Below are 9216 nucleotides of genomic sequence, written 5' to 3'. Positions count from 1 at the left end.
GTTGAAAAAGAAATGCAAAGCTGGCGGCATCACAATTCCAGATTTCCAGCTCTATTACAAAGCTGTCATCATCAAGACAGTATGGTACTGGCACAAAAACAGACACATAGATCAATGGAACAGAATCGAGAGCCCAGAAATGGACCCTCAACTCTATGGTCAACTCATCTTTGACAAAGCAGGAAAGAATGTCCAATGGAAAAAAGACAGTCTCTTCAACAAATGGTGTTGGGAAAATTGGACAGCCACATGCAGAAGAATGAAACTGGACCATTTCCTTACACCACACACAAAAATAGACTCCAAATGCTTGAAAGACCTAAATGTGAGACAGGAGTCCATCAAAATCCTAAAGGAGAACACAGGCAGCAACCTCTTCGACCTCAGCCGCAGCAACTTCTTCCTAGAAACATCACCAAAGGCAGGGGAAGCAAGGGCAAAAATGAACTATTGGGATTTCATCAAGATAAAAAGCTTTTGCACAGCAAAAAAAACAGTCCACAAAACCAAAAGACAACCGACAGAATGGGAGAAAATATTTGCAAATGACATATCAGATAAAGGGCTAGTATCCAAAATCTATAAAGAAATCTATAATCAAAGTCAACACCCAAAGAACAAATGATCCAGTCAAGAAATGGGCAGAAGACATGAACAGACATTTTTCCAAAGAAGACATCCAAATGGCCAACAGACACATGAAAAAGTGTTCAACATCGCTTGGCATCAGGGAAATCCAAATCAAAACCTCGATGAGATACCACCTCACATCAGTCAGAATGGCTAAAATTAACAAGTTAGGAAACAACAGATGTTGGCAGGGATGCGGAGAAAGGGGAACCCTCCTACCCTGCTGGTGGGAATGCAAGCTGGTGCAGCCACTCTGGAAAACAGTATGGAGGTTCCTCAAAAAGTTGAAAATAGAGCTACCATACGATCCAGCAATTGCTCCACTGGGTATTTACCTCAAAGATACAAATGTAGGGATCCAAAGGGGTACGTGCACCCCAATGTTTATAGCAGCAATGTCCATAATAGCCAAACTGTGGAAAAAGCCAAGATGTCCATCAACAGATGAATGGATAAAGAAGTGGTATATATATACAATGGAATATTATGCAGCCATCAAAAGGAATGAAATCTTGCCATTTGCAACGACGTGGATGGAACTGAAGGGTGTTATGCTGAGTGAAATAAGTCAATCAGAGAAAGACATGTATCATATGACCTCACTGATATATGAGGAATTCTTACTCTCAGGAAACAAACTGAGGGTTGCTGGAGTGGGGGTGGGGTGGGAGGGATGGGGTGGCTGGTGATAGACATTGGGGAGGGTATGTGCTATGGTGAGCGCTGTGAATTGTGCAAGACTGTTGAATCACAGATCTGTACCTCTGAAACAAATAATGCAATATATGTTAAGAAAAAAAAAAAGAAGATAGCAGGAGGGGAAGAATGAAGGGGGGGAAATTGGAGGAGGAGACGAACCATGAGAGATGATGCACTCTGAAAAACAAACTGAGGGTTCTAGAGGGGAGGGGTTGGGGGAATGGGTTAGCCTGGTAATGGGTAATGAAGAGGGCACGTTCTGCATGGAGCACTCGGTGTTATGCACAATCAATGAATCATGGAACACTACATCAAAAACTAATGATGTAATGCATGGTGATTAACATAACAATAAAAAATTTTAAAGAAAAAAAAAAGAGGATATCTCACCATAATCAAGTGGGATTTATTCCAGAAATGTAAGAATTGTTCAATATCCACAAATCAATGAATGTGATACACATTAACAAAATGAAGGATAAAAATCATATGATCATCTCAATATATGCAGAAAAGCATTTGACAAAATTCAACAGAGAAAACCCTAAAGAGTCTACCAAAAAGCTATTAGAATTGATAAATAAATTTACTTTTGGGATACAAAATTAATACACAGAAATCTGCTGTGTTTCTATACACTAATAACAAAGCAGCAAAAAGAGAGTAAGAAAATAATTCCATTTACAGTTGCACCAAAAAGAATAAAATACCTAGGAATAAACTTAACCCAGGAGGCCAAAGACCTGTTTTCTGAAAGCTACAAAACAGTGATGAGAGAAATTGAAGATGACACAAACACATGGAAAGATATTCCATGCTCGTGGACTGAAAGAACAAATATTGTTAAAATGTCCATACTGACCAAAGCAAGTACGGATTCAATGCAAACTCTTTCAAAATGCCAATAGCATTTTTCACAGAACTAGAACAAATAATACTAAAATTTGTATGGAACCACAAAAGACCTCAAATAGCTAAAGCAATCTTGAAAAAGGTTTAAAGGTATACTGCAAAGTTATGACAATCAAAGCAATACGATACAAGGACAAAAACAAACTCAGATCAATGGAACAGGATAGAGAACCCAGATTGAGAACCCAGGGATAGAGAACCCACATTTGTATGGTCAGTTAATCTACAGCAAAGGAGGCAAGAATATATAATGGGGAAAAGACAGCCTCTTCAAAAAGTGATGCTGGAAAAATGAGATAGCTACATGCAAAAGAATGAAACTGGACCACTTCCTTACACCATACACAAAAATAAACTCAAAATAAACCCAAATGTGAGACCTGAAACAATAAAAATACAGGCAGCAATCTCTTGGGCATTGGCTTTTGCAACATATTTATAGATCTGTCTCCTCAGGTAAGGAGAGCAAAGAAAAAATAAATCAACTACTGGGATTACACCAAATTAAAAAAATTTTTGTCCAACAAAAACTATCAACAAAATGAAAAGCAATCTGCTGAACAGAGAAGATATTTGCAAATGATAGGTCCAATAAAGGGTTAATATCCGAACTATATGAAGAACTTATACAACTCTACACCAAGAAGCCCCAAATAATCCAATTAAAAATGGGCAAAGGATCTTAACAGACATTTTCCCAAAGACATACAGATAGCAAATAGATACATGAGGAGTTGCACTTCCCTGATGATTAGCGAGAAGCATATAAACACCACAATGATATCCCTTCACACCTGTCAGAATGGCTAGTATTGAGAAGGTAAATAACAAGTGTTGGTGAGGATGCGAAGAAAAAGGAACACTTGTGCAGTGTTGGTGGGAGTGTACATTGGTACAACCACTGCGGTGAACAGTACAAAGGTTCCTCAAAAAGTTAAAAATAGAAATGCCATATGATCTAGTAATTCCACTAGGGTGTATTTATCCAAAGAAAATGAAAACTAATTTGACAAGAACAACAGATGGAGAATTTCAGCAGATAGATGAAAATTTTAAGTCATGTGGAAATTTGAGAAATAAAAACATATCAGAGATGAAATACTCCTTTAATGGGTTTATCAGCAGACTCAACACAGCAGAGAAAAAGATTTAGTGAACCTGAAAATAGGTAAATAGAAATTATCCAAACTGAAGCACAGAAAGAAAAGAGGGGGAAAAACGCATTCAAGATATTGTGACATAATTTCAAACAGAAGTAACTAAAGATACAAAAAGAGAAAAGATAAATAATGGGTCAAAATAAATATTTGAAAATAGTTATACATTTTCCAAAATTCCAGAACCACAAAACCAAGAAGCTCAGAGAGCCCCAAACAGAACACACACACACACACACACACACACACACACACACACACACAGAGTCAAACTGCTAGAAATCAATATTCAAGAGAAATCTAGACAGCAATAAGAAAAATAAGAAATATTACATATTAAGAGAGGAAAATTTTTCTCAGAAAAACTTGTAAACCTGAAGATAATATGTGACATTGTCTTGCAGTATATAAACAACAGCAAGAAAAAGGTCAGCTCAGTATTTCATGCCCAGCAAAAAAATCTTTCAAAAATAATGATTAAATAAAAACTTTTTTAGACAAAGAGAATGCATTATCAGCTCTGGTGCAGTATGAATGTTAAAGGGTAATTCTTCTGGCAGAAAGACTGAAACTAGATTGAAATTTGGATTCATACAAAGGATTGAAGAGTCCTGACGATGGTAAAAAGTGGAGATAGATTTTTTTTAAAGTTTTTCTCTAGAATTTTTAAAAGATTATTAGTTGTCTAAAGCATAAGTAATAACTATGTATTATGAGGTTAATGACATATATAGAGGCAAAAGATAAATCAACAGCACAAAGGATAGAACAGTGGAAATGAAACTATACTGTTAGAAATTATATTATTTGGTTGAGGACTACCCCAATGGGGCTTTGTCTGTAGACCTATATGGTTGGAAACGCCTCATAGAGTGTATGTGTGGGTTCCTTTATTCACAGAACTGTGTGTTAGATCTGTGGGAAAGAACTACAACATATCTATCTGCTAAAACTCTGTGAAAGACCTAATAGTTAAATTTTTTAAATCTTAGGTACTGGCATATCCCAACCATCTGTACAGTTCTAGGGTGTGATAGTTTAGGGATGAATAGGATTTGGACTCATTCACATTTAGAGGGTATTTGAAATTGAGAACCAGGCAGATCCATCTACTCTGACCCTAAATGTGGTCCTAGAGAAATTGAATCCCAAAGATTACAGGACAGTGACAACTGTGGATTGAATAAAAGTTCTTTTTAAAAGGGCTATTTTGACGATCATGATTCTGACTTTGGAGGACCTACAGTGACTGACAGTGGAAGGAATCACATGTAAAATTCCTGAAATGAAAATTTATTGACTTTTGGGTGCCTGGGTGGTTCAGTCAGTTGAGTGTCTGACTCTTGATTTCAGTTCAGGTCATGATTTCAGGGTCCTGAGGTCAAGCCCCATGTTGGGCTCCCTGCTCAGCAGGGAGCCTGCTTGAGGATATTCTCTTTCGCACTCACTCTCTCTCACAGTCACTCTCTCTCACACTCTAAAATAAATACCTAATTCTTTTTAAAAAAGTTTATTGACTTTAAAAAAAGATATATTATTTGAAGGTGAAGTGTGAAAACTTTAAAAAAGTATATTGTGAATCCAAAGCAAAAACTTAAAGAAAAATACATTAAATTAGTAAGCCAATAATAGAGACAAATGAATTTAAAATACCTAATAAATTTGAAAGAACACAGGAAAAGAGACTAAAAGCAAAGAAGAGATGGTTAAGTGGAAAATAACTAGCAAGATGGTAGATGAAAATCCAACCACAACAATGATCACATAAGATAAAAATAATCTAAAACAATTAAAAGGTAGAGATTGTCAGATTCAAAGAAAAAGCCATCCACAAGGATGTTGCTTTAAATATAAAGATACAGATATATTATAACAATGTCCACAATAGCCAAACTGTGGAAGAAGCCAAGATGCCCTTCAACAGATGAATGGATAAAGAAGATGTGGTTCATATATACAATGGAATAGGACTCAGCCATCAGAAAGGATGAACACCCACCATTTGCATCAATATGGATGGGGATTGTGCTAAGTGAAATAAGTCAAGCAGAGAAAGACAATTATCATATGGCTTCATTTATATGTGGAACATAAGTAATAATGTGGAGGACATTAGGGGAAGGGAAAATTGAGGGGGGTGAAATCAGAGGGGGAGATGAACCATGAGAGACTATGGACTTCAGGAAACAATCTGAGGGTTTCGGGGGGGGTGGGGGGAGGGGGTAACTCAGTGATGGGCAATAAGGAGGATGCATGATGTGATGAGTACTGAGTATTATATGCAACTAATGAATCACTGAACATTATATCAAAAACAAAGAATGGAAAAATATTTACTATGTGAACACTAGTCAAAAAGAAGCTAGAGAGATTATATTAATGTCAAACAAGTTAACTTCAGAGTATTTCCAAGGTAAAGAGAAGCATTTATCTATGGATAAATGGGCCAATTCATCAAGAAGACCAGACAACCCTAAATATCTCTGCACCTAATAACAGAGCAAGTTATCTAAGGGACAAGCGATAGAACTAAAAGGAAAAACAGACAAATACACAACTATATATGGAGACTTCAGTGTTCTTCTCTTAGGATTTGATACAAGTACCAAGGAAATCAGCGATGATATAGATGACTTGAGCAGCACCTTCAACTAACTTGACCTAATTGATATGAATAGATTACTCCACCCAGAAGTAGTAGAATAAGGATTTTTTCAAGGGAGCACCAAACATTCATCAGGATAGACCATATAATAGGTCATAAAACAAATCTTAACAAATTTAAAAGTACTGAAATCATGCAAGTATGCTCTCTGAACCTATCAGTCTTAATAATTAACATTTCTATATTAAAAACCTGGAAAAGAAGAGCAAGTTTTATCATAATAAGCAGAAAGACAACAAATGATAAAGAATAGTAAAATGAAATAGAGAAGGGAAAAATACAGAACATACATGAAAGTAAAAGCTAGTTCTTTAAAAATTTCAATAAAATGTATAAACTTTTAGCCACACTGATCTAGAAGAAGGAAGACACAACTTATCAATATTGAGAATGACAAAGATATTAAAAAGATAATAAGGAAAAATTATGAACTTAGGGCCAATAATTTGTTAACATAGATAAAATGGGTGACTTAGACACTAAACTACCAAAACTCACTTAAAAAAAAATACATAACCTGAATAACCTAGTTTATTAAATAAACTGAAAGCCTAGTTTTAAAAGTCCCCACAAAGAAAAGTTCATGCTTAGATGATTTCACTGATGAATTCTACCAGACACTTAAGGAAAAAAATAACAATTCTACTCAATCTCTTCCAAATTCATTATATGAGGCCAGCATTACCCTGACACCAAAACCAAACAAAACACTGAAGAAAAATAAATTTGAAAAGTCTTCAACAAAGTATTAGCAAACTGAATCCACCACTATGAAGGAAGAATACATCATGACCAAGTAGGGTCAAGGCAAAATTGGTTCTATATTTGAAAATCAATCAGTGTAATCCACCACTAAACAGAAAAAAAGAAAAAGCCCATGATCTCAACAGATGCAGGAAAGAAAACAAAAAAACAAAAAAACCTCTTAACTACATTCAACATCCATTTGTGATAAACTTTCTCAGCAAACTAGTATAAATGGCATGCCTGAAACTGGTAATGAATGCATATGAAAACCTCTGGTTACCCTCATACTTAGTGGTGAGAGACTAAATGCATTCCCTTTCAAATTGAGTCTGTTCTCACTGCTTTCATTCAACAACCATTAAAGGACCCAGGTACAATAATAAGGTAAGGAAAAGGGCGCCTCGGTGGCCCAGTCAGTTAAGCAGCTGACTCTTGGTTTCAATTCAGGTTGTGATCTCAGGGTCATGAGGCTGAGTCCCACATTGGGCTCCATGCTCAGCATGGAGTCTGCTTGAGAGGCTCTCTCTCTCTCCCTCTGCCCCTCCTACTCATGCTCACTCTCCCTCTCTCTCTCTCAAGTAAATCTTTAAAAAAATAATAATAAGGTAAGGAAATAAAGAGCATCCAATTTGAAAGGACCAAGTCTTTTTCACAGATGACTAGATTATCTGCACAGAGAATACCAAAGAATCTATTTTAAAATGTTGCAAAAATTGATAGGTAAGTTTAGCAAGGTGACAAGTTTTAAGGCCAATATACAAAAAACTGCATATACTAGTATGAAACTGAATAAAGGAAACTTCACTTAAAATGGAGTCAGGACAAAAATAAAATAAAATAAAATAATAAAATAAAAATAAAATGGAGTCAGGAGAGAGGAAGTAAAACTGCCAAATTCCTTCTACTAGGCATGCATTACCCGGATGCCAAAACCAGATAAAGACACCACAAAAAAGATAACTACAGGTGAGTATCTCTGATGAACACCAATGCAAAAATCCTCAACAAACCAAATCCAAAAATACACTAAAAAATTCAATCACTACCATCAAACGGGATTTATTCCCAGGATGCAAGTATGGTTCAATATTTGCAAAATCAATCAATGTGATACATCACATCAATAAGAGAAAAGATAAAAACCATATGATCATTTTAACAGATGTAGAAAAAGCATTTGACAAAGTACAGCATCCGTTCCTGATAAAAATCCTCAACAAAATAGCTTTAGAGGAAATACACCTCAACATAATAAAGGCCTTATGTGAAAAACCCACAGCTAACATCATACTCAATGGTGAAAAACTAAGAGCTGTTCCCCTAAGATCAGGAACAAGACAAGGATGTCCACGCTCACCACTTTTATTCAACGTAGTTACTGGAAGTCCTAGCCACAGCAATCAGACAACAGAAAGAAATAAAAGGCATCCAAAATGGTAAGGAAGAAGTAAAACTTTCTCTTTGCAGATGACATGATACTATATATAGGAAACCCTAAAGATGCCACCAAAAAACTACTAGAACTGATAAACAAATTCAGTAAGGTTGCAGGATACAAAAATCAGTGTACAGAAATCTATTGTATTTATATACACTAATAATGAAGCAACAGAAATAGAAATTAAGAAAGCAATCCCATTTACAATTGCACCAAGAGAATAAAGTACCTAGGAATAAACTTAACCCAGGAGGTGAAAGATCTGTACTCTGAAAACTATAAAACACTGATGAAAGAAATTAAAGATGACACAAACAGATGGAAAGATAATCCATGCTCATGGATTGGAAAAACAGATATTGTAGAAATATTTATATGACCCAAAGCAATCTACACATTTAATGCAATCCCTAGCAAAACAAGGATTTTTCACAGAACTAGAATATCCCTAAAATTTGTACAGAACCACAAAAGAACAGCCTGAATAGCCAAAAGAACCTTGAGGAAAAAATACAAAGCTGGAGGCAGCACAATTCCAGACTTCAAGTTATACTACAGAGCTGTAGTAGTCAAAACAGTATGGTACTGGTACAGAATTAGACACATAGATCAATCGAACAGGACAGAAAGTTGAGAAACAAAGCCACAATTATATGATCAATTAATCTTCAAAAAAGCGGCAAGAATATGCCATGGGAAAAAGACAGTCCCTTCAACAAATGATGTTGAGAAAACTGGACAGCTACATGTAAAAGAATGAAACTAGACCACTTTCTTTTACCATACACAAAAATAATCTCAAAATAAATTAAAGGCCTAAATGTGAGACAGGAATCCAACAAAATCCTAGAGGAGAACACGGGCAATAATTTCTCTGACATTGGCCATAGCAACATTTTTCTATATAGGTCTCCTGAGGCAAGCGAAATAAAAGCAAAAATAAGCTACTGGGACTACATCAAAATTAA

At 35.7% G+C, this 9216-nt stretch overlaps 1 non-coding gene across 1 annotated transcript; it reads left to right on the top strand.

Moving 5' to 3' along the window:
* Positions 1 to 4208: 4208 nt before the first annotated feature.
* Positions 4209 to 4339, top strand: LOC113910791. The gene has a single exon (XR_003516277.1). It is a non-coding gene; the product is annotated as a small nucleolar RNA SNORA18 (small nucleolar RNA).
* Positions 4340 to 9216: the final 4877 nt, after the last annotated feature.

The sequence above is a fragment of the Zalophus californianus genome, chromosome 6, assembly GCF_009762305.2.
Source record: "Zalophus californianus isolate mZalCal1 chromosome 6, mZalCal1.pri.v2, whole genome shotgun sequence".
Taxonomy (NCBI): Eukaryota; Metazoa; Chordata; class Mammalia; order Carnivora; family Otariidae; genus Zalophus; species Zalophus californianus.
Note: the sequence above shows the minus strand (reverse complement) of the source record. Positions and strands in the feature narration are given on the sequence as shown.